The 20,284-nt window shown below is 28.2% G+C and overlaps 3 long non-coding RNA genes across 3 annotated transcripts; all 3 read left to right on the top strand.

Moving 5' to 3' along the window:
* The first annotated feature begins 1,768 nt into the window (after positions 1-1,768).
* LOC115877290 lies at positions 1,769-3,406 on the top strand. Its single transcript, XR_004049320.1, has 2 exons — positions 1,769-1,872; positions 3,092-3,406. It is a non-coding gene; the product is annotated as an uncharacterized LOC115877290 (long non-coding RNA).
* Positions 3,407-3,528: 122 nt separating this feature from the next.
* On the top strand, positions 3,529-13,015 carry LOC115877289. Its single transcript, XR_004049319.1, has 12 exons — positions 3,529-3,800; positions 4,074-4,347; positions 4,458-4,972; positions 5,031-5,305; positions 5,368-5,597; positions 5,854-6,058; positions 6,408-6,532; positions 7,118-7,292; positions 7,674-7,848; positions 9,862-10,047; positions 10,592-10,750; positions 11,275-13,015. It is a non-coding gene; the product is annotated as an uncharacterized LOC115877289 (long non-coding RNA).
* A 2,079-nt stretch (positions 13,016-15,094) lies between these two features.
* LOC115877288 lies at positions 15,095-18,262 on the top strand. Its single transcript, XR_004049318.1, has 2 exons — positions 15,095-15,150; positions 16,667-18,262. It is a non-coding gene; the product is annotated as an uncharacterized LOC115877288 (long non-coding RNA).
* Positions 18,263-20,284: the final 2,022 nt, after the last annotated feature.

Genomic DNA, 20,284 nt, shown 5'->3' with positions numbered 1-20,284 from the left:
CTTAACATTAATTATGTTTTAATCTTAATACTATATTATGCTTTGTCTGGAAAATAAATGTTAGAATATATATTAATCTTGCATATCCTTCCATCCTTCTATTAGGAAAAATATGGTTTATAAATCATATATGTTAAAAAAATGGCATAAATTAGGTGTAAGAATAGAAAAATCTTAACAAGGTAACTGTTAATGTTGCTGAAGGTGATTCTACAGTTTTAATTACGGAGGTTAAAAGGCCATTTTAAGACCTCCGTAGTTTTAATGGAATGTTAAGAAAAACTTATTATGAACATGATATGGAGCTACAGCATTTAAAAATTAACAAAAGAAGAAACTTGGACACATATCGCGTTTAATTTTCCGAATTTTTAATAAAGCACTTTTTAAACGTAGCATAATAACACAAATAATCTAAGCAATTAGATTAATTGTAGGAATCTAGAATTTTATTTCTATTTAATTTTATTGACTATGAAAATACATAATAAGCGTTCACGTGTTAATATAAATAATACCGTACTATATGAAAAAAAAAATAGCGTCAGCGATGACTATGAAATGAAGATCGCTGTCATTTTATATGTAAATTTATGGGAAATGTACTCAATCGTCATTTCCCAGCCAACTGGACGCCGTTTTTTCGATCATAATTTGTACTTATTAATATATTTTTTTTTGTAAATAAAGGATTTTTCAGCTTAATTAAATTTCAAATTTGAAAAATGTGGCGTCAAAAGTTGAACAGATACATCCGGTAAGAGCTGTCAACATCGAGTCAAGTTAAAGACTTATGAAGTTATTTTTTTATATAATTCATATAATTTATCTAATATTTCTTACTATTTAACTATATAGAATTAGTTTCTTATTAAACTAAGGGATATTTGTTGAATAAAAGCACTTGTTTCTTAATAATTTATTAAAATATTAAAGAAATGCATGATTTTATAGTTCATCTAATTATGTGCGTACCAGATAATTTCAATATAAAATAAGTTTTGTATGATATTTTATACTGGAGGGAATAAATACAAATAAAGACAAATTATTTAATTAATTTAAGAAGCATATTCTACCGAAATTTTAATAAAAACCATCCATGTTTATTAAAAAAAGTTAAAATCGAGGCATCCAAGAGCAAAAAATTCTCGATCGTGATTGGTCAGTTTCGGTTGCCTGGAGGTTTTGAATTTTATTATCCTTCGATGTTGCCGGATTGTTAAAAAATGTCGAAAATCTTTTTCTCTATGTTATTTTTGTGAAATGATATTAGTTTAAATTAGTTTAAAATGATCACTGGCACCATGAACTGGCACTATAGTAAGGGTTATTTCTATATTTATATTTTTAGTAAAACAAGTACCAGTAATGTTGTTTTGTAGAAATTTCTTTTATTTCTTCTTGTAATTATGTATACTAACATTATAGTCTTTATTCTTGGTTTCGATGTATTTATAGCATTAAAAATGTATTTAAACAGCTTCATTTTATGTTTATTTCATGATTTTTGTGTGTTTATGTTTACAATTACTTATTTGTTTCTTATTTATGATAATAAAATTATTTTGCCTTACGTAAAAAAACGATTTCAGTGGAACGTATTTTCAAAATTAAGCTTAATTTACAAGAATTTTTCTATAAATAATATTACATATTATTATTAGTAATAAATTAATTTTATGAGCAGCTTAAATTTTACGAATGACTTCAATCTGGCAACACCGGTCCTGCCAGTCGTTTGCAATCGAAGGATCTGCACGTCCTCTCGTCGGTTGCGTCGATTTTTAAATTTTCTGACGAAAAAGTGCATTTAGTGTACACAATTTATGCGTAATCTGTTACTAGTGCCCTGCTTAGCCTCCTGAAAAAGTGAGTACCCGTAATTTTATGTATTTTTTGAGATATTTTAGTTTAAAATTTTTGGATTTCGCAATATCCATCATGGCAGCCTTCTTCTCAATATTCCCCATTAAGTTATTAAATTTTAAGAATATTGTTTAAATAATATACGTAGATTAATAAATAAATAGGTATGTAAAACGATGTATTTTCGGTACTTTCTATACTGCGTGTTACATAAGGGTAAAATAATAGTACCACATTTTTGGTAAATTACGTAATTGACTTTTTACGTACTTTGACTTTTTGTTTAATTTTTTCGGTCAAGGAATGTTTAAATAAAATGGCCGCCTGTTGGAATTCGATGTCTTGATTTTTTGTAAATTGCTATTTTTATTTTAAATTTCTTTTTATAGGGTATACTTAGAGTTTTCTTTATTTTTTAAAAATATAATATGCGCATTTTAATAATATTTTGAATGAGTAGGTTTTTTGTATTTAAGTTTTAAATAGGTAGGTTCATTAGGAATTTTATTACGTATTTTTTTTATTTAAAAATCTTACATATTTATGTTTCAGTATTTTTGTAATGATTTCTGATATTGGTATTTTAAAATATATTTCTCTCGAAAGCGCGTTATGTAATATTACATGTTAAAATGTAGTATTAATGTTGACAAATGATTTTTGCCAATTCAGTATTAGTTGTAAATTTGCATTGCAGAAATAAATCGTTACTGAATTTTTATAAAAATTAAAATATTTCGAAAACAGTAAGTATGATTATTTTGAGGTAAATTTTGATCGAATGTGTGTCTTCAGAGTAGAAATTAAAAATGTAATAAAATATATAGGATGTCTTATTGTTAAAAAAAATATAACTTTAATATTTTTTATTTATTTGAAACACTGTAGGTTTAACTTTTAGCTCTAAATAATATGTTACAACTCTAAAAACTCCTTGTGTATTTTTATTTTTTTATGTGTTACATCATGGAAAAATTCTTTCGATTTTGACCATATTCATCAAATTTATATTCCGTTTTTCCCTAGATCATATAACATCTTTATATTTTTGACATTTTTGGTATAATAATCAAGTAAAAATCTTATAAAATATTGCTGAGGTATAAATGGAGAATCTCTTTTTTTATTTAAAATAAATATACCTATTTATATATTGTCGTAATATTTTTATAGGTGTTCGATAATATTTTGATAGGTATCCCAATATTTTTTCTTTTTGTAGGCGCGTTATATTAATACTACACCACACACTCCTTCCCCACTCACACGAGCATTGCTAGCTCTCTGTGTTGGTTAATAAAATTTCCTAATTCAACATTAGTGAATTTCGTTAGCTGATGCAGTTGGTTAACAGTGTTTTTGTCGGTGTGGATTCCCGGGCTTAAGATGACTCCAGAGCGCGGCGCGGCCTTCCCCAAGAGAGGAGACTTTTTGGGTCATCCCCTAACTCTGATGTTCGGGCATCGATGACCTGTGTAGCATGCAGAGGTACCCAAGGGAGTCACCACCCTCTGGTTTACGAGCTAGGTGTTCTAATGCTAGAGGCTTCGGCCGGATACGACCTGGCACCCAAGCTCCGAGACTTCTTCGTGCACGTATTCCGTGACCCTCGAAGAGGCAGGGGCGGGATATCGGACACATTGAAGATGATGAGGGGGTCCGCCTGTAGGGGGTCCCGGTGGATGTCCGTCCGACGGGTGACGAGGGTGACCCCAGACGAGGCGGCTTAATTGGGATGGGAACTGACTGGTGAGGCTTAATCGTCGACCAATGGGTCGAATCTGCATAAGGAAGGCAACCAGCACACACTCGCAGGCGGGTCGTGGAATTTTTTTTTGTTTTTTCTCTTGGTCTGCCCCACGTCGAATTTTGAAGGCAGAAAATGTCGGTAGGAGGCGAGCATAACCAGGCCTAACTTAAACCTGTTAAAAGTAAGTCTAATTTTTTTTATATTACATTAAATTGTAAATTTTTACTGGTCTCTCTACCAAATAACTTTTTTATCGCACCATGTAGCAACCAAAATTCTTTTTATATAAGTGTTGTATATTTTATTTTTTTTTGTTACAACATACATGAGTTTCAATTTAAAGTAGAATAACTTGTATAGTAATTAGAGCAACTTTTTTAAAACTTAGATATGTTTAAATTCTAATTTAACTTGTAGTTATTTATATAACTAATTTTTTTTTCATTTTTTTTAGTCAACCCGGGTTCGCAGCGCGATTTTAAAAAACAAGATTGAAGAAGTCAGAAATTCTATCTACATGCTGCATATGATCAGTCCCAAAAAAATTCGGATTGTTCCAGGCACCGTCGAATACCTGGAAAACGTGTTTATTGTCAACTCTATAGGATCGACCGAAGTCCATGGAGTTGGGGGCATTCGATGTGCTCTATAGCAGTGAGACGCCACTGTTTTTTTCGCCGTATAATTATTATGGTGGGACTGAAAATGAACTTAAGCAAGATGTGATGGTGAGTTTTAATATTTTTAGATTGTTTTTTTTGTCTATAGCTTGTTTTTTGTTTTTTTCTAGCATATGTATTTGTTAGAAATATTCTAATATATTTTTTTTCCCTTACAGGTGATACAGTATGGCTTGGAGAACTTCAAAAGTCGGTTCGCGTCGTGGTTCCAAAGCAGTAACTTTAGGTTCCCTACATTTACAGAATGTGGCATTAAGTACTCATTTTTTAATTTGCAATTTTTATATTTCATTTTTACTTTTTTTCTTACTCTATACAAGGTAAGAATTAATATAAAGTTTTTTAGCAATAATGGTAATAAAAAAATAACTCCAAAGACACAAAATTAGGTATATAGCATATTGTTTTTCTATTATATATTTGGAAATAACTATTTTTCGTCTTATTTTAAAATTCATAATATTATTTAATTTTTATAATAGTGATTTTTAATTAAACGTAAATTAGTAAATAATGTAATCTTACATTATAATGAGAATTAAAGTATTAGTAATTTATTTTTGTTTCTCAAATTAAATTCAGTTTGTTCCTGCATAAATCTTTTTAGTAGTAAACTGCTTTGGAATGCTGAGGGACAACAGCAGGATTAGGGCCATCTTCTAGATGCCATCAGGTAAATTTATATAACTTTATATTTATCATTTTCTTTGACTAAAAAAAGTTTTTTTTAGGTAGGTGCGCTAGCGTAGTCGTTTATTGTAGCATTATATCCCTTTTCCCCCTTTTTAAAAAATGTTTGTAAGACGCCTGAAATTTGTATAAGTTAGTTATATAAGTAGTTGAATAAGAATTGGTGAGACTTGGAAAATAGAAGAGGCCAGAGAAGATGGAAGAGGATTGCTTTGAAATAGAAGGAAAGGAGATAGAAGATGTTTGAGGAAATATTGAGGATTTTGTTGGCTGCAACGGAAGTTTTTTGAATGAAATTTGGAGCAACTGTATTAAGGTAATTTTTTCATCTAGTTACAAAAAATAAATACTTATCACAACTTTTATTTTTTTTTATAGATGTTATGGGTATCTTGGACATCAAGTTTTATTTATTTATGTATTATACAAGCATAGCTATTGGTGGAAATTTAGAATGGCAGCTGTTATAACATGGATGAATTATTAGAAATACCAAAGAAGTTTTGACATAATTTAAACTGGGAAAAGGCTCACAAATGACCAGTTTATTCTACAGTAGATACAGGACATTAAATTGACTTCAACATCGCAGATATCTCTCAAAAATGGTAAGTTTTTTTCACATTATTTTCTTTCCTATTAAATCTTTTTGGAAAGCTTGGAAGTTATGACATATTTTACACATAATATGTATATTTTAATAACTTTTTAATTTTTTTTAAATTTATTAGGAGAATTTTTTTATTCAAATCAACTTAATTTTATATTTTGCCTATCTATATTGATATTACAATGTTTTCTTATTTATTTTAATTTTAACATTGCTACAAATTAATATACTTATTAATATTTGTTTATTTTTAGATATCTGTTCGAGTGATGTACTGGGCGTTAACAGTTGCTGTTACAAATCTGCAAATGAGTTAGAACTGTACATAAGTTTGATGAATGCCGGAGGAATTTTTTGAATGGAATGATACTGAAAATCTTACCCACAAATGACCATTTCAACATACAATCAATAGTACTTAGATTGATTGGCCTTCATTACCATTGCGCTATGAAAATGGTAAGTTATTTTTAGTTTTTTATTATTTTTTAAGGCTACAATTTTTGTATTTAACTACAAAATTGTAGGCTTCAAATTCAAAATAAAATAAGTTTGAGATTGAAAATATATTAATATATTTTTTTCAATCTTTGTAGTTATTTACAAATTTGTATCAGACAATTTTAATTTTATTTAGTATGTTTTCTTTTTGTAAAAATCTATGAATATTTGACAATATTTCAAAGAGTTACTATTGCGTTTATTTTTTTAATATCTACTTAACATATTAAAAAAAACATTTTTATTTCAACATTTGTGAGGAAACTGACTTTATAAAAATTTACTTATTTATTTTTTGTATTTTTAGTAAGCAATACAAATTGGTAATTGATATTAATGGACGTTTTGACAGCTGTTTCCAGTCCAAGTTCCAGTTTTAATGGAAAATCTTTAATGGACACAGGCATCAACACCTGTTGCCTTTTAATAATGGTAAGTTATGCCTCTCAACTTATTCTTATAAAATTTAAAAATTTTATAAAAATATTAAATTTTCCATCGTATTTAAGCTCTTTTGGTCCAATATTAACATGCTTTATTTTTTTCTGTTTTTTTTTAACTAAAACAATAATAAAAAGGATTATTAAAGGCAGGACAAAACAAAATACAGACACTGTATTACTGGTTGCATATAGCGATCTTGGAAAAAATGCAGTTTTTAAATCTGGTTTTAATAATTATTAAAGTTTCCAATAAGATAGGCACAATAAAATTACGGTATGGTAAATATAAGTTGATTTTTTTTATTTTGATATTTTTAGTACAGCAGATACCTTATTTATATTTTTTTCGATCGTTAAAACCGCAAATATTAATATAAAAATTATAATTATTTTTTATTAGAATCCATTTAAGATCTTTATTGTTTGTGACTTATTTAAATTGGTATAATAGCCGTATATTTATGATTTTACATAGTTCTAAACAAGTTCTAAATATTAATATATTTTTTTTGTTTTCAAAAATCTTTAAAAATTGATTCATTAAAAATTACTTAATACTTTTTTTGAATTTTAGGTATACAATGGGACAGTTGCTGTTAGAAGTCAACAAGTAGTACTAGTTGCAAATAATATATTATGGCGGACATCAAAAAACTTTAAATGGAATGAAACTTGCAGAAAAAGACTCAGAAAGACCATTTAGGACTGTACTTAATAGCTGTTAGAGTGGATGCAGTCCTTCATCAATGGTAAGTTATTTCAGGCAAAACCTGACAAGTCCACTGAAATCAATTTTACAAAATACACTAAAAATTATTTAAAATATTATGAATAGTAGAAAGAATAATAAATCTACCTGACTGAATTTATCTGGTGTATTATTTCTTGAAAATATCTTGCATAAAAATTTAATTCAGAGTTTCTCTTGGGATAACGAATTAAATGGTCTATAGATCTCAATTTTCGGGTTTTGCATTTAGACGTCTGATTTATTTATTTTATTTTTTTTTATTAAATTTCTTTGACAAGGTTGAAAATTATGATAAATTTAGTATGAACAAACTGACGTCATAATTTTTTTTATTACCTATTTAAATTTTTTATATTTTAATTTTTTTTTGTGCTTTTAGTGAGCTGAAGAAATTGATGGTAATGGACATTTTGACAGCTACTATCACAACTCAACGAACAAGTTGCAGCTTTGAAGGAAAATATTTGATTGGATACAGAAAAATGTCAGTCGTTTCAGGATGCAAAGTTAATAGAGCCAGGGTTGGGCTCGACATCTGTTACCTTTTAATAATGGTAAGCTATTTTAATCATTTTATATACAGAGGAGATTTTCATACAACTGGTTAATTAAAAGTTTTTCAGTGTATATATTTTTCTCTAAAGTCTATAACTAGTTTAATTTAGACTAAATTTCATCTTAAAACACTTTTAATGAGCTAGTTACGTGAAATACCCTCTATATATTTTTATGAATTGGCATTGATAAGCTTGAACATTCTGTAAAATTATTAAATTTTGTACAGTGTTAGTTTTTTATTTTGCCCTAAATTTTAACAGGTTTTAACTTTTTTATTTTAGAAGCTAGAATTTTCATTGAAAAGAAAAAAGAAATTAGAAGGTTTTAACTGATGTTTTAATGATTTTTTTTTGTATATTATTTTTATCTATTTTTTAAATTTACAGGGTAATAACATACATAATAACAATAAAATGTATTAAAACTTGACAGAAAACCCTATAATTTTTTTTAATGAATATTCTTGCTCAAAAAATAAAAAAGTTAATTGAACAATGCTAAGAGTGTATTACTGGTTGCATATACTTTTTTAATTATTACCACCAAAAAGTTACCACCAAAATAAATGTAATAATTTACAAGTTATTGCTAAATATTTTTTATATATACAGGGTGATTCCTGTAAGTCGGTCATGCTTTCGAGGAATGCTAGGGGACGTCGAAATATTAATTTTGATATAGCACACTATGGGTCGGAAATGCCTCTTACGCAAAATACAGGGTGTTAAAAGTTTTTGAAAAATTAAAGATATTCTTTAATAGTTTTTTAACAGTTGAAGGAATCGTTATAAAATTTCATTATAGGAATCTGCCTAACAGACACTTTAAATGTAAAAAGAAAAGATTTTAGTTTCAACCAGTGGCGTAGATGTGATACGCATCGGATAATTTTTTCAAAAAAAAAAAAATAATACGCCACTGATAAAAATAAAAATTGCGAAGTTATTTTATTTACTCGGTTTATTTCCAAGAAAAAATGTCTCTTACAACTTTCTCCAATCTAACACCATTTTGTCACGATTTAAAATAAATAATTTTTTTAATGAGAATCTTAAATACAGCGAATTAATTAGCGAATAACTAGAGGGCAGAAACACATATGATCGTTAGCTCCCTTCATCTTGGGTAACTTTAGTACTTTTTACTATTAGCTCTAAATAAATTTTTAAAAAATTATAAATTTAAACTAGATTTTTTTTTATTGTTAATAATGTAATTTGTAGTTTTAAGGTAGTTATAATAATTCGCATATTTAAGGTTCTCATTAAAAAAATATTTATTTTTAAATTGTGACAAAATGGTGTTAGATAGAAGAAAGTTGCAAGAGACATTTTTTCTTGGAAATAAACCGCGTAAATAAAAAAACTTCGAAATTTTTATTTTTATCAGTGGCGTACTATTTTTTTTTAAAAATATTACTCGATGCTATCACAGCTACGCCACTGGTTGGAACTAAAACCTCTTCTTTTTACATTTAAAGTGTCTCTGTTAGGCAGTCTCCTATAATAAAATTTTATAACGATACCTTCAACTGTTAAAAAACTATTAAAGAATATCTTTAATCTTTCAAAAACTTTAACACCCTGTATCTTGCGTAAGAGGCATTTGCGACCCATAGTGTGCTATATCAAAATTAATATTTCGACGTCCCCTATTATTCCTCGAAACCATGACCGACTTACAGGAATCACCCTGTATATATCTAGTAAATTAGATATTTAATTTTTTGGTCATTAATAACTCGTTATAATAATGTATTACTTTCATATCAAGGAAATTTACAATTTTTAATTTATTTCTGAAGTTATCAATAAAAGTATTTCTTTTAATTTTTGTATAACTCTTTATAACTTATTCAAATTAATGTTGACAAAATGAGTATTATTTATTTGTTATTTTAGATTGTTCCTAGAAATATTAAGATAATTTATGTTATTGTCTGGTTTCTGATAGCTTTAAAAATTGCTATAATAAAAAATTACTTAACTTTAATTAATTTTTTTATTTAGGTATACGAAAGGACTATGCTATTAGAAACAAATAAGTTCTACTAGCTGCAACTAATATTTATGGTGGTCATAAAAGAGATTTAAATGAAATGAAACTCTCTCTCTTGTGCAGAAGAAATCAAGGAAAACCATTTTGAACTGCTGTTACTTAATAGTTGTTAGAGGGGATCCAGTTCTTCATCAATGGTAAGTTATTTATCTATCTTATAAAATTTCATTGGACAGCTTGAACATTTTTTAAATATATACAAGCGCTTCTGTTCCAATTTTAGAAAAGCCAACAACTACTAAAAATAGGCAGGACAAAATAAAATATTGACAACTCACGATAAAATACTTAAACTTAACGGATTTATTTTCGCACCATATACACCAAATACGTTTAAATTAAAATTTTATTTAAACGTATTTCATATACCAAATACGTTTAAATTAAAATATTACACAATTTATACTGATTACAACACACAATTAACTATTTAAAAAATCCTTCGCCAAATTGTCAACAATCGCTGTTCAAAACTGGTTGGTTTAAAATTACAGAACTCGTCACACACACCTTGACGATATATTAATGTTACCACTAGAATAAACGCAATAAATATATATATATATTTTAATAAATAAAATTTTAGTTAATCTTTTTTGTTTTCTTTTTATTAATCTTGTTTTCAGAAATCTTCCAAAATTAGTATAGTAAAAACTTATTTAATATTTTTTTGGAATTTAGGTATACGCTGTTAAAAATTCACAAGGGTACTATCTGCAAATATTATGGTGGACATCAAAAAGCTTTAAATGGAATGAAACTTGCAGGAAAAGACTCAGAAAGACCATTTAGGTCTGTACTTAATAGCTGTTGAAAAGTGGTTGCAGTCCTTTATCAATGGTAAGTTATTTATCTCTTTTTTCTTACTACATTTCATCGACAAGCTTGAAAATTATGATAAGTTTTCATAATATTCAAGCTGCACAGGTCTCTGAGGTCAACGTCTATTCCTATATGTCATTTATTAAAAATTGATATAAAAACTTGTCAAAAATAATATTTAAATGAAAAAAAAGGAAAAAGGTTTCAAACATACCAATTATTATTATTCAAAGGTGAAAACCTTAATTTAAAAAATATGATATCTTTGAATTTTTTTAACATTTCATTCTTTAATTTTTTATAAATTTTTATACCAATTTTTTATAAATGATATATATTGTGGTCTACCTGGCAGAAATAATTGTCATCAATTGTTATTTCAAAAGCCACTCTAATGCTGTTTTTTTTTCTCATAGGGTATATACAAATTATTAATTTAAAAAACATAGTTATTGCATGCATTAATAAAAATATATTTATTTTAATTTTTACATAGATCGTTTTATTCCTTTTTTTAATATTATTTTTATTTTATTTTTTAGATATCTCTGTATTTTCTTAACAATGGATATCAACAGTTGCTCCTACTCCTCACTTTCCTCTTTCTCTAACATAAAGCAGACTCAATACTCCTCAATGCCTCACCAAGGTTCGTTAGCTTCATTTATAGTGTTATTGTTTCAATAAATTTGTTTATTAGTTTTTATCCTCTTACTATAAGTATTTTTTTTAATTTTTTGGAAAATTTTGATAATTTGGATAGAAACCTTTTTTTTCTTAAGTTTTTGCAATATAAAACACTAGTTAAGAGCAATACACTTTATTTTATGAATAGGACCATTATCTCTGTTGATATTGTCTTTATATTTATGCTTTGTGTTGCCTCTAGTTTGAGGGATGTTTGCTTACTTTTAAATCATTCAAATCAATGCAATAATCTTTATGGAGGATATGTTGAGCAACATAATACCAATCTGTTATAATTTTTCATCTCAAGCTTTTTTCAATCTCACCTATCTTATATTTACTTCCATTAGTTCAATCATTAAATTGTTATTAAATAAAACTATATTTTATTCTGGATTTCGTCAAAGGTATTTTTTAAAAGAATTTAAAAACAATCTTTATAGGCTTGTATCATTTTCAATTTATTTTTATCTTGTATTATTTATATTTTCTTAGCTTCTCTAAGTTTATTCCAAATTATCAAAATTACAATTTTTATACTTGCACTGCGTCACTATAGCCCTATGAACACAAGTATTATTTTGGTTTTAAAGTTTATGTTTTTTAATATTTAATTTATTGTATTAACGCAAAACTAAATTTTGTAGAATTTAACTAACTATATCTTCAACCGGATGGTAATTTAATAGTTAACGGTCAATTTAATATTTTTTTCATTTATTGAATACCAATGTCAACCCAGTAGGAATGATTTATTAGTGTTTATTTTTTTTTTGAAATATTTGTTTTACTAAATCAATTTTGGATACTTGTGTTCATATAGTTTTTTTTTGCTTTTGAGAATTATTTTTGGTACCTTAATACAGATGTTTTTATTCAATTTATATGATTTTAAAACATTTATGTTTATATCTATTTTGTACTTAAATTTTAGTGATAAAGTTTGTTTCTTTAACACAGAGAGCAATGCACTTCATGCATTGTTTTCTTTTTTATGTGCAGAATTTTCTTTATATACAGTATGTCCTCAGCACGTCTTTACAAGAGCAAAAGCTTTTTTTTATTAACATTTTCATAAAAAATACATTCATTATAAAAATATTTTTCTTTTTAATATTTTCATTTCAATTTTTTTAACAAATATATTGTGAGCACACATTTCAAAATTGTTTTTCGTAGAATATACTGTGCGATTCAAGTATATTTATACTAAAATTGTTTTTTTTTAAATGCAATGTTTTTTAATGTATGTTCTAGTTAATATACCACTGTAATCCAATCAAAATTGCATAAATTAATTATTTTAGAAGAGTTCAATTGAAAATAAATACATGAATTTTAACCTTTAGTATTACTAGTTGCCTAATCGATTCTTATGTAATATTGTGGTAATGTTCTTATTATTTAAAAAATGTGAAATGAAATTATTAAAAACATTATTTGTGACATTTAAAAAAAATAGCATGTTTTATTGGGAGTAAAATTGACTTTTAGTGTTTCGCCGCAAAAAGTATAATGTTTACACCTAATAAAACAATATACCGTATGATCGAAAAAAAAAAACGGCGTCCAGTTGGCTTGGAAATGAACATCAATTACATTTCCCATATAATTTTATATATAAAATGACAGCGATCTTCATTTCATAGCCATCGCCGACGCCATTTTTATTCGATAATATTGTACTATTTCTGTACAAATGTTATTATCTGTTGTAGTTGCTGTATTTTTGTTATAAAAATGTTTTGTATACATCTACATTTTGTAAGCATTTTAGAGATTCCGAGCACTAGGTTTACAGTCATTTCTTTTTTCATTTTAAATATTTTTTTGTCATGTCTAATAATTAATCAGCTAATTAAGAATCTTTTTTTAGTAGGTAAAAAAGAATAATTTATATTTCCACAGAGTGGCCCAATGTTCCAAAAATAATCATGTTACTTCTTCAGTTTAAGATTTTCACTGAATTTTTTTTATAAAACATACGGGTTACAGTAGACCATATTTTAAAGCCAGTTCGTAGATATACACAGGGTGTTTTTAATATATTTTTGCTTTATATTGGTAGTATTTAAATGAAATGTAATTCAAAATTTAATTCTATTGTTTTTAGATTTTTCCTGTACATTTTTAAAGCTTTCACAAATTTATAAAGTCGTATTTTTTTTAATTGAAAATATTTTATATAACAGAAGATCAAAACAAATTATACTAAAATAGTTTTTATGTTGGTAACTAAATATAATATAATGTCTTTCTCTGCTATTTAAATAAAACACCCTTAATTTTATAATAATATACTTTATAAATAACAAAATTGTGGCATTGTGAATATTTAGAAATTAAATATATCCAGATATTTGAAAGTAGAATATATTAAAAAAATTATTCTTAAGTAATTACTCCTTCAAATTACACAAATAAATTACATTAAATAACATTCTTATGAGCTGATACTGTTGTTTTGTATGCATCTGGCAAGCTTTTTCTGGAATAATTTATTTAATTACCACTTATCAATTATCTGAACTAATTTTAAGGCTGTAAACGGTAGTTTTGGAATCTTTAAATATTTAATCAGTGATGGGATTAAGATTTGTAACTGTGTAATGATTAATCCACCACTGTATTCCAGTAGAAAATTGCGTAAATTAATTATATAAAGCTAATTTTACATAGAAAAATCATCTGAAAATAGTTATCTCAATTTCTTTAAATTTTAGTTTAACTGGTTGCCTAATCGATTCTTACTAATTCAAACACCTTAAAAGTTAAAATTAGTTGAATAATTAATATATTTGTTTATTGCTTTCTAAGTAAGTATTGCTTTCAAATTTCAATTTAAAAAAAATCGTTTAAATTACTACAGGGTGGCTCAGTGTTAAATAAACTAGGTGTTCTATTTAAGATTTTCACTTCAATCTTTTTATTACAAAATATGCCAGTAATATTAGAGCATATATTAAAGCCATTTAAACTTTCAGTTAACTAGAAGTTTACCTTGTTATTTAATATGTTTTTTATTTATTTATCAACTATTCACTTCAATTTTCTTTGTATAATTTTAATTCATGCGATTAGCGATTAATTAATTTATGCAATTTTTAATTTTATATTAGTTTAAATGGAAAATAAACAACAAACCTTGTAAAAACTTCCATTGTTAAAATGTTTATTTAAATTGTAATCAAGGAAAAACTAACGGCTATGCTCTAAATTATAACGCAATGTTTGGTATACCCATGTGAATGGTATAATGTCACTTCCTCATGAGTGTATTTCCCGTCATTTTATCATTTCCACTTTGTGTGCTTTATTGAAAGTATTGACGCTTGCTAGGAAAAGTTTATCAATCAATAATGTTGTACAGACTGTCCAATTGAGTTTTCTCGCTCATTAGTAAGGATAGGACATTGCGATTTTTATAAACTTGATTTTTATGAAAAATAAAATTGCCACGGTCCCCTTTTAGTTTCTGTGATACAGGGTGATTTTGAAAATGTTACAGTTTTAGATACATCTCCTATTCCAGTAGTCTGACAACTTATCAATAAATTTTAAAACATATTGCTATGGAACTTCTTTTTTAATTTCTTTAAATAATTTAAATAGTTTTTTTTAAATATCGACCAATGTTTAGTTTCTATTAATGGGACAGCCAGCCTGTATATTTCTCAGGAAATTAATGTATCTTCTCATAAGCCACCATAAGTCACAGTTTTTAATTAGAGGTAAAACAGTTTAATACAAATTTTGTTATATCCTATCTCATTGTTCTTTGTATTTGTATTTTTAGTTCTTTATTGTTTAAACTTTTCATTTAAAAATTAAGTAGATCAAAATTGTTTTCGCCAATTAAAAGATAATAGCAGCATTGTTTTAGCATGGTCCTATGTAGACTTTTATTTCCCATATAACACACAATATCCGCAGGATATTCATAGAATGTCGGAATGTCCCATTATAAGATCATCTTATAAAGACATCTATAGGATATCCTCCACACATCCTAAAATCCTGTAGATGTCTCAGAATAGAATATCCTATGGATATCTCTGTCGTATATCTAATGTACATCCAGCTGAGATATCCAAACATGCTCATGATAATAAAATATCCTAACAATATCGTCTAGATATTTAGGAAAAATAAATCATGTACTACTTTTTATATTACATAAAATGCAATAAACTCTACAGATAGATATATATTACGTCAAGGCAACAAAATATCCTGTTGGTATCTTCTGGATAATCTGGATATTTATGAGCTTGGCCACTCCCAGTAATACAGAGAATTTAAAACGCCCGCGCAAAAAATTTCCCACAATCCATCTCGACAGTTTGTTTTTGCGTCGTGTATTATTCAGTTCTTTGATTTAGTGAAATTCGAGGTGAATTCGGTCGTTTGTCGATATTAAATGGGCTTAAAAATGACTGAAACTAACAAAACTGGTTGAGTTTGACTTAGTTTTTTCTTATACTCATAGTTCTAGCCTTGTTCTAGCAGAAATTCTATCCTAACCTCAACTAATATCGAAAAACGACGAACGACTCAGGGTCTCACAATGAAAAATTTGTGACAAAATTATAAGTGAAAATTTGTTGAAACGCGATTGTTCTTTATCCCTAAACCCATTTTCGTGTTAGATCTATTCAAACACAAATCCTATTTTTGTGTTTAAATTGTGAGTTTCTGGAATGTGTGGTGTTAGAAATTATACCTGTATCCTGTGTGCCAACTTTGATGTAAACTGTTGCTGCTAGACATAAACTGTTAGACTCCATAAAGGGTAGTATAATCTGGTATACCATACGATCGAAAAAAAAACGGCGTCAGAGCTGGCTTGGAAATGAAGATTGCTGTTATTTTGTATGTAAAATTATATGGGGAATGGCATCGATTGTAATTTTCAAGCCAATTGAATGCCGTTTTTTTTTCGATGGTACAGTATAAATTGAAAGCTCTTAACTCATACAAATAAACTTCTAAATTTTGACGCAAAATTCATTGACATAATATGTGGGTATATTTTAGAGCTGTTAATAAAAATATCCATGAATAACGTCAAAATGTGACTAAATAAAACTAAATCGCGAACGTTTTTACTATAAACTAAGAATGAAGTAAGTATTGTCAAATAACAGTCCTCATATAATGTCCTAAAAATATTCTATAATGCTCCCAACATCATCCTTGTATTATCCTATAAATATCCCAAATAATCGTAAAAGGCTGTCTAGGGAGGTAAAACAGTTTAATACAAATTTTGTTATATCCTATCTCATTGTTCTTTGTATTTGTATTTTTAGTTCTTTATTGTTTAAACTTTTCATTTAAAAATTAAGTAGATCAAAATTGTTTTCGCCAATTAAAAGATAATAGCAGCATTGTTTTAGCATGGTCCTATGTAGACTTTTATTTGTATTATTTTAAAATTATTAATTCTGCAGCTTTTTACTAAAATATACTGTTACATATATTTTGAAAGCTTGTGAAGGACGAAGATAATTTTTTTGACAAGTATACAGGGTGAGTGATGAAAATATTAAGAAAAAACTTATGCTTCTGTTTTTATTTTTTTTTCAGACTACTGTACCTTAGAACTAAGAGGGCTGGGATAATACACTTATCACAGTCCTCTTCCTCATATCTGTAATTGAATTGTATTAATCAATAAGAAACCATCTATTGCGAGAATCTCAACTTTTTCTCGATCTGCGTTCATAAGCTAGAAACTCCCTAAAGCACGAACGAATGAAAATTATACACCCTGTACAGGTTAGCAATTTACTTTGTCCAATATTTAACAGACTTTATAATAGCAGTGGTATAAACAGTGGACAAAAAAAATATTTTCTCTATTTTTTTTTATTAATATTTCTATTTGTGAAATATCGACCATTGTTTAGTTTTTTTTTAAATAGGACACTTCATGTGTATTTATCTAGAAATTAATTTGTCTTTTTACAAGCTTCCAAAAATTCATTTTATATTAGTCTCCTAAATATTTGCAAAAGGCCATGCACACAATGCTGCCCCTTGGCTGTGATTATATGATTATATATTTTTTCTTTGTTTTCTTTACTGTATATTTTTGAACGGTGTTGATTAATCCATTCAAGTGATCTATTTAGTTCTTATCAAATATACAGGGTATCTTATTTAAAAATTAACTAAACATGGTCTTGATAGATAAAATTAGATGGTATTAGATAATGAACGATTCGTATACATGTTATGCTAACGATATACGAGGGGTGTCTGACGATATACGAGGGCAGTCTTCTTCTTATCGTCCTGTAGCATGGAAATTAAGAAGGCTATGTTGATTTCGCTTAAAAGTAACTCAAATTTACACAAACCGCAAGATTCTATCTTTATTAATCAAAATATGTAGTTTGGAGCGTAGCGTTTAGAGTTAACAGCGTTAGAGTTATAATGATGGCATTTGATTTTTGGGTTGATGACATTTGATTTTTATATAAAACATCATCGATTGCCATTTTCAAGCCAACGTTGACGCCTTATTTTTGCGATAAATTTTATTTGTTGTTTATTTTCCTGTAGCAGACACGTTTTACGAACTCGCTGTAAGAAACTTACAGCAAGTTCTTACTTTTTAGAACTTGCTGTAAGAGGCAGCGCGTTCTAAAGGCCGGTTTACACGGTGCTGCTCAAAATTAATCACTCATCACTCAAGTGCTGCCATATAAGTGTAGTTTATGGATGCTGCGCGCATCTCACTTGTACGCTGTTTGTATCGTATCAACTGTTTTATCCAAGTTGAGTTGGAAAGCTTCATATCATCCTACAAAGCTTTCCAATTCGACTTTGATAAAATAGAATCAGCTTACAAGTGAGGCGGGCACAGCATCCATATAAGTATACTTTTATGGCAGCATCCAAGTGTAACTTAGTCTAAGTCAACCAGGCTTTAGAACTTGCAAAACTTACAACGTGTTCTTAGAACATGTCAAAAATACCTGTTTCTTTAATGTAAATTTTAATACCTTATTCTCTCTCTTTAATGTAAATTTTATGTTCCAAATATACGCAAAATAATGAATTAATATTCGTTTTTTTTAATAGTAAACAACTTATTAAGCTCACTAGTCTATGTGGCGCCCCCTAGTGTCAATGTACCGAACTAAAGTACATATGCACTTAATTTCCGGACATTAACACCAGAGGGCGCTACTACCTTTTTTAGTTCCGGGCATTAACACCAGAGGGCGCTACTATCCATTTTAGTTCCGGGCATTAACACCAGAGGGCGCTACTAATTTTGTTAGTTCCGGGCTTTGACACCAGAGGGCGCTACCAACATTTTTTTAGTTCCGGGCATTAACACCAGAGGGCGCTACTATTTTTGTTAGTTCCGGGCATTAACACCAGAGGGCGCTACCAGCGTTTTTTTAGTTCCGGGCATTAATACCAGAGGGCGCTACCAGCATTTTTTTTAGTTCCGGGCATTAACACCAGAGGGCGCCACATGCACAAGTTTAAAATAAAACAATTATTTTCATTTCAATAGGTTTATTTATTTATAATAAATTACTACATACACAGATTCGAGAAGGATGGATTTAAACAATGATTATTTATTTTATACTGGATGATGAAAAGTGCCTACTATGTACAAGAGTATACATCGCACTGTGGTTGCAAAAGAGGGTTATCTCTCCATTAAGCCCGGCTGACACGGTACAGATGTACTTCGATCAAAATACACTTGGATGCTTCCATATAAATATACTTATAAAGATGTTGCGCGCTTCTTACGTACGCGTTTGTATGGTTCATATCAACTGTTATATTCTCAAAGTCGAGTTGGAGAACTTCATAACATCCCAGTAAGTAGGCTTGCTACCGACTTACTTGGATGTTGGCAAGCCCTGCAACTCACTTGACAAAAACAGTTAATAAGATACAAGCAGCGTACAAACAAGCCACGCGCGTAGAATACATGGCAAGAGCATTCTATATGGCCCCTTAAGTGTAATTTATCCACCTACTTGGACCGTGTTAACAAGCCTTTAGTCATAGTCTCCTAAACTCCTAATGTCTAAGGAGGCCATGACTATTTAGCTCAAGGATGTTTATGAGCGAGATATCCTCAATTGCAACCAAAATTGAACACTATAACTTTCATTTGAACTTTTCTTTATACGGTCCTGCTCTTCAATTTTATCTTTGAATTTTTTTTTACTTATTAATAGAACCTAACAGTTTCTACAAACTTGAGTTACATTTAAGTGAAACCAACATAGCCCTCGCAGTTTCCATGCTAAAGATGATAATAAAATGTTACATTTCAGACACCCCTCGTATCTCACTAGCCTGATATGTCAAAAAGATAAAAACGCATTTTTATAAACTATTTACAGTAGAACCCAGGAGGCTTATTTTAGTTTTTTCATGAATTTTATAGAAAAAGTATTGACTAATGTTTACTTTGTTTTCTATATTAATGGGGACACCCTGTATATTTGCAAGGGAATCTTAAAAGGAGAAGCTTGTTAAAAAGGACGAATTAATATGAAATAAATAAAAAAAAAAAACCCAATTAAAAATAAACATTGGTCAAAAATTTCAAAATAGAAAAAAAAAAAAAAAAAAAAAAAAAAAAAAAAAAATCATAAACATAAATAACCGTGATATGAGGGGGTCTGACATTGCCACATTTTCAAATTCGCCCCGTATCGAGAATACTAAATGGGCTAGCAAATGTAACTCATGTTCGTAAAAATCGGAAGTTTTTACGAATAAGCCAAAAAAACCCACTAACTAAATAGGACACTCCATATACAGGGTCCAGCAAATGTACGCCGAGAGCAATACGCAACTGAACGAAGTACAACA

This window comes from Sitophilus oryzae, unplaced genomic scaffold (assembly GCF_002938485.1).
Source record: "Sitophilus oryzae breed Bouriz unplaced genomic scaffold, Soryzae_2.0 scaffold_1443_pilon_pilon, whole genome shotgun sequence".
NCBI classification, from domain to species: Eukaryota; Metazoa; Arthropoda; class Insecta; order Coleoptera; family Curculionidae; genus Sitophilus; species Sitophilus oryzae.
Note: the sequence above shows the minus strand (reverse complement) of the source record. Positions and strands in the feature narration are given on the sequence as shown.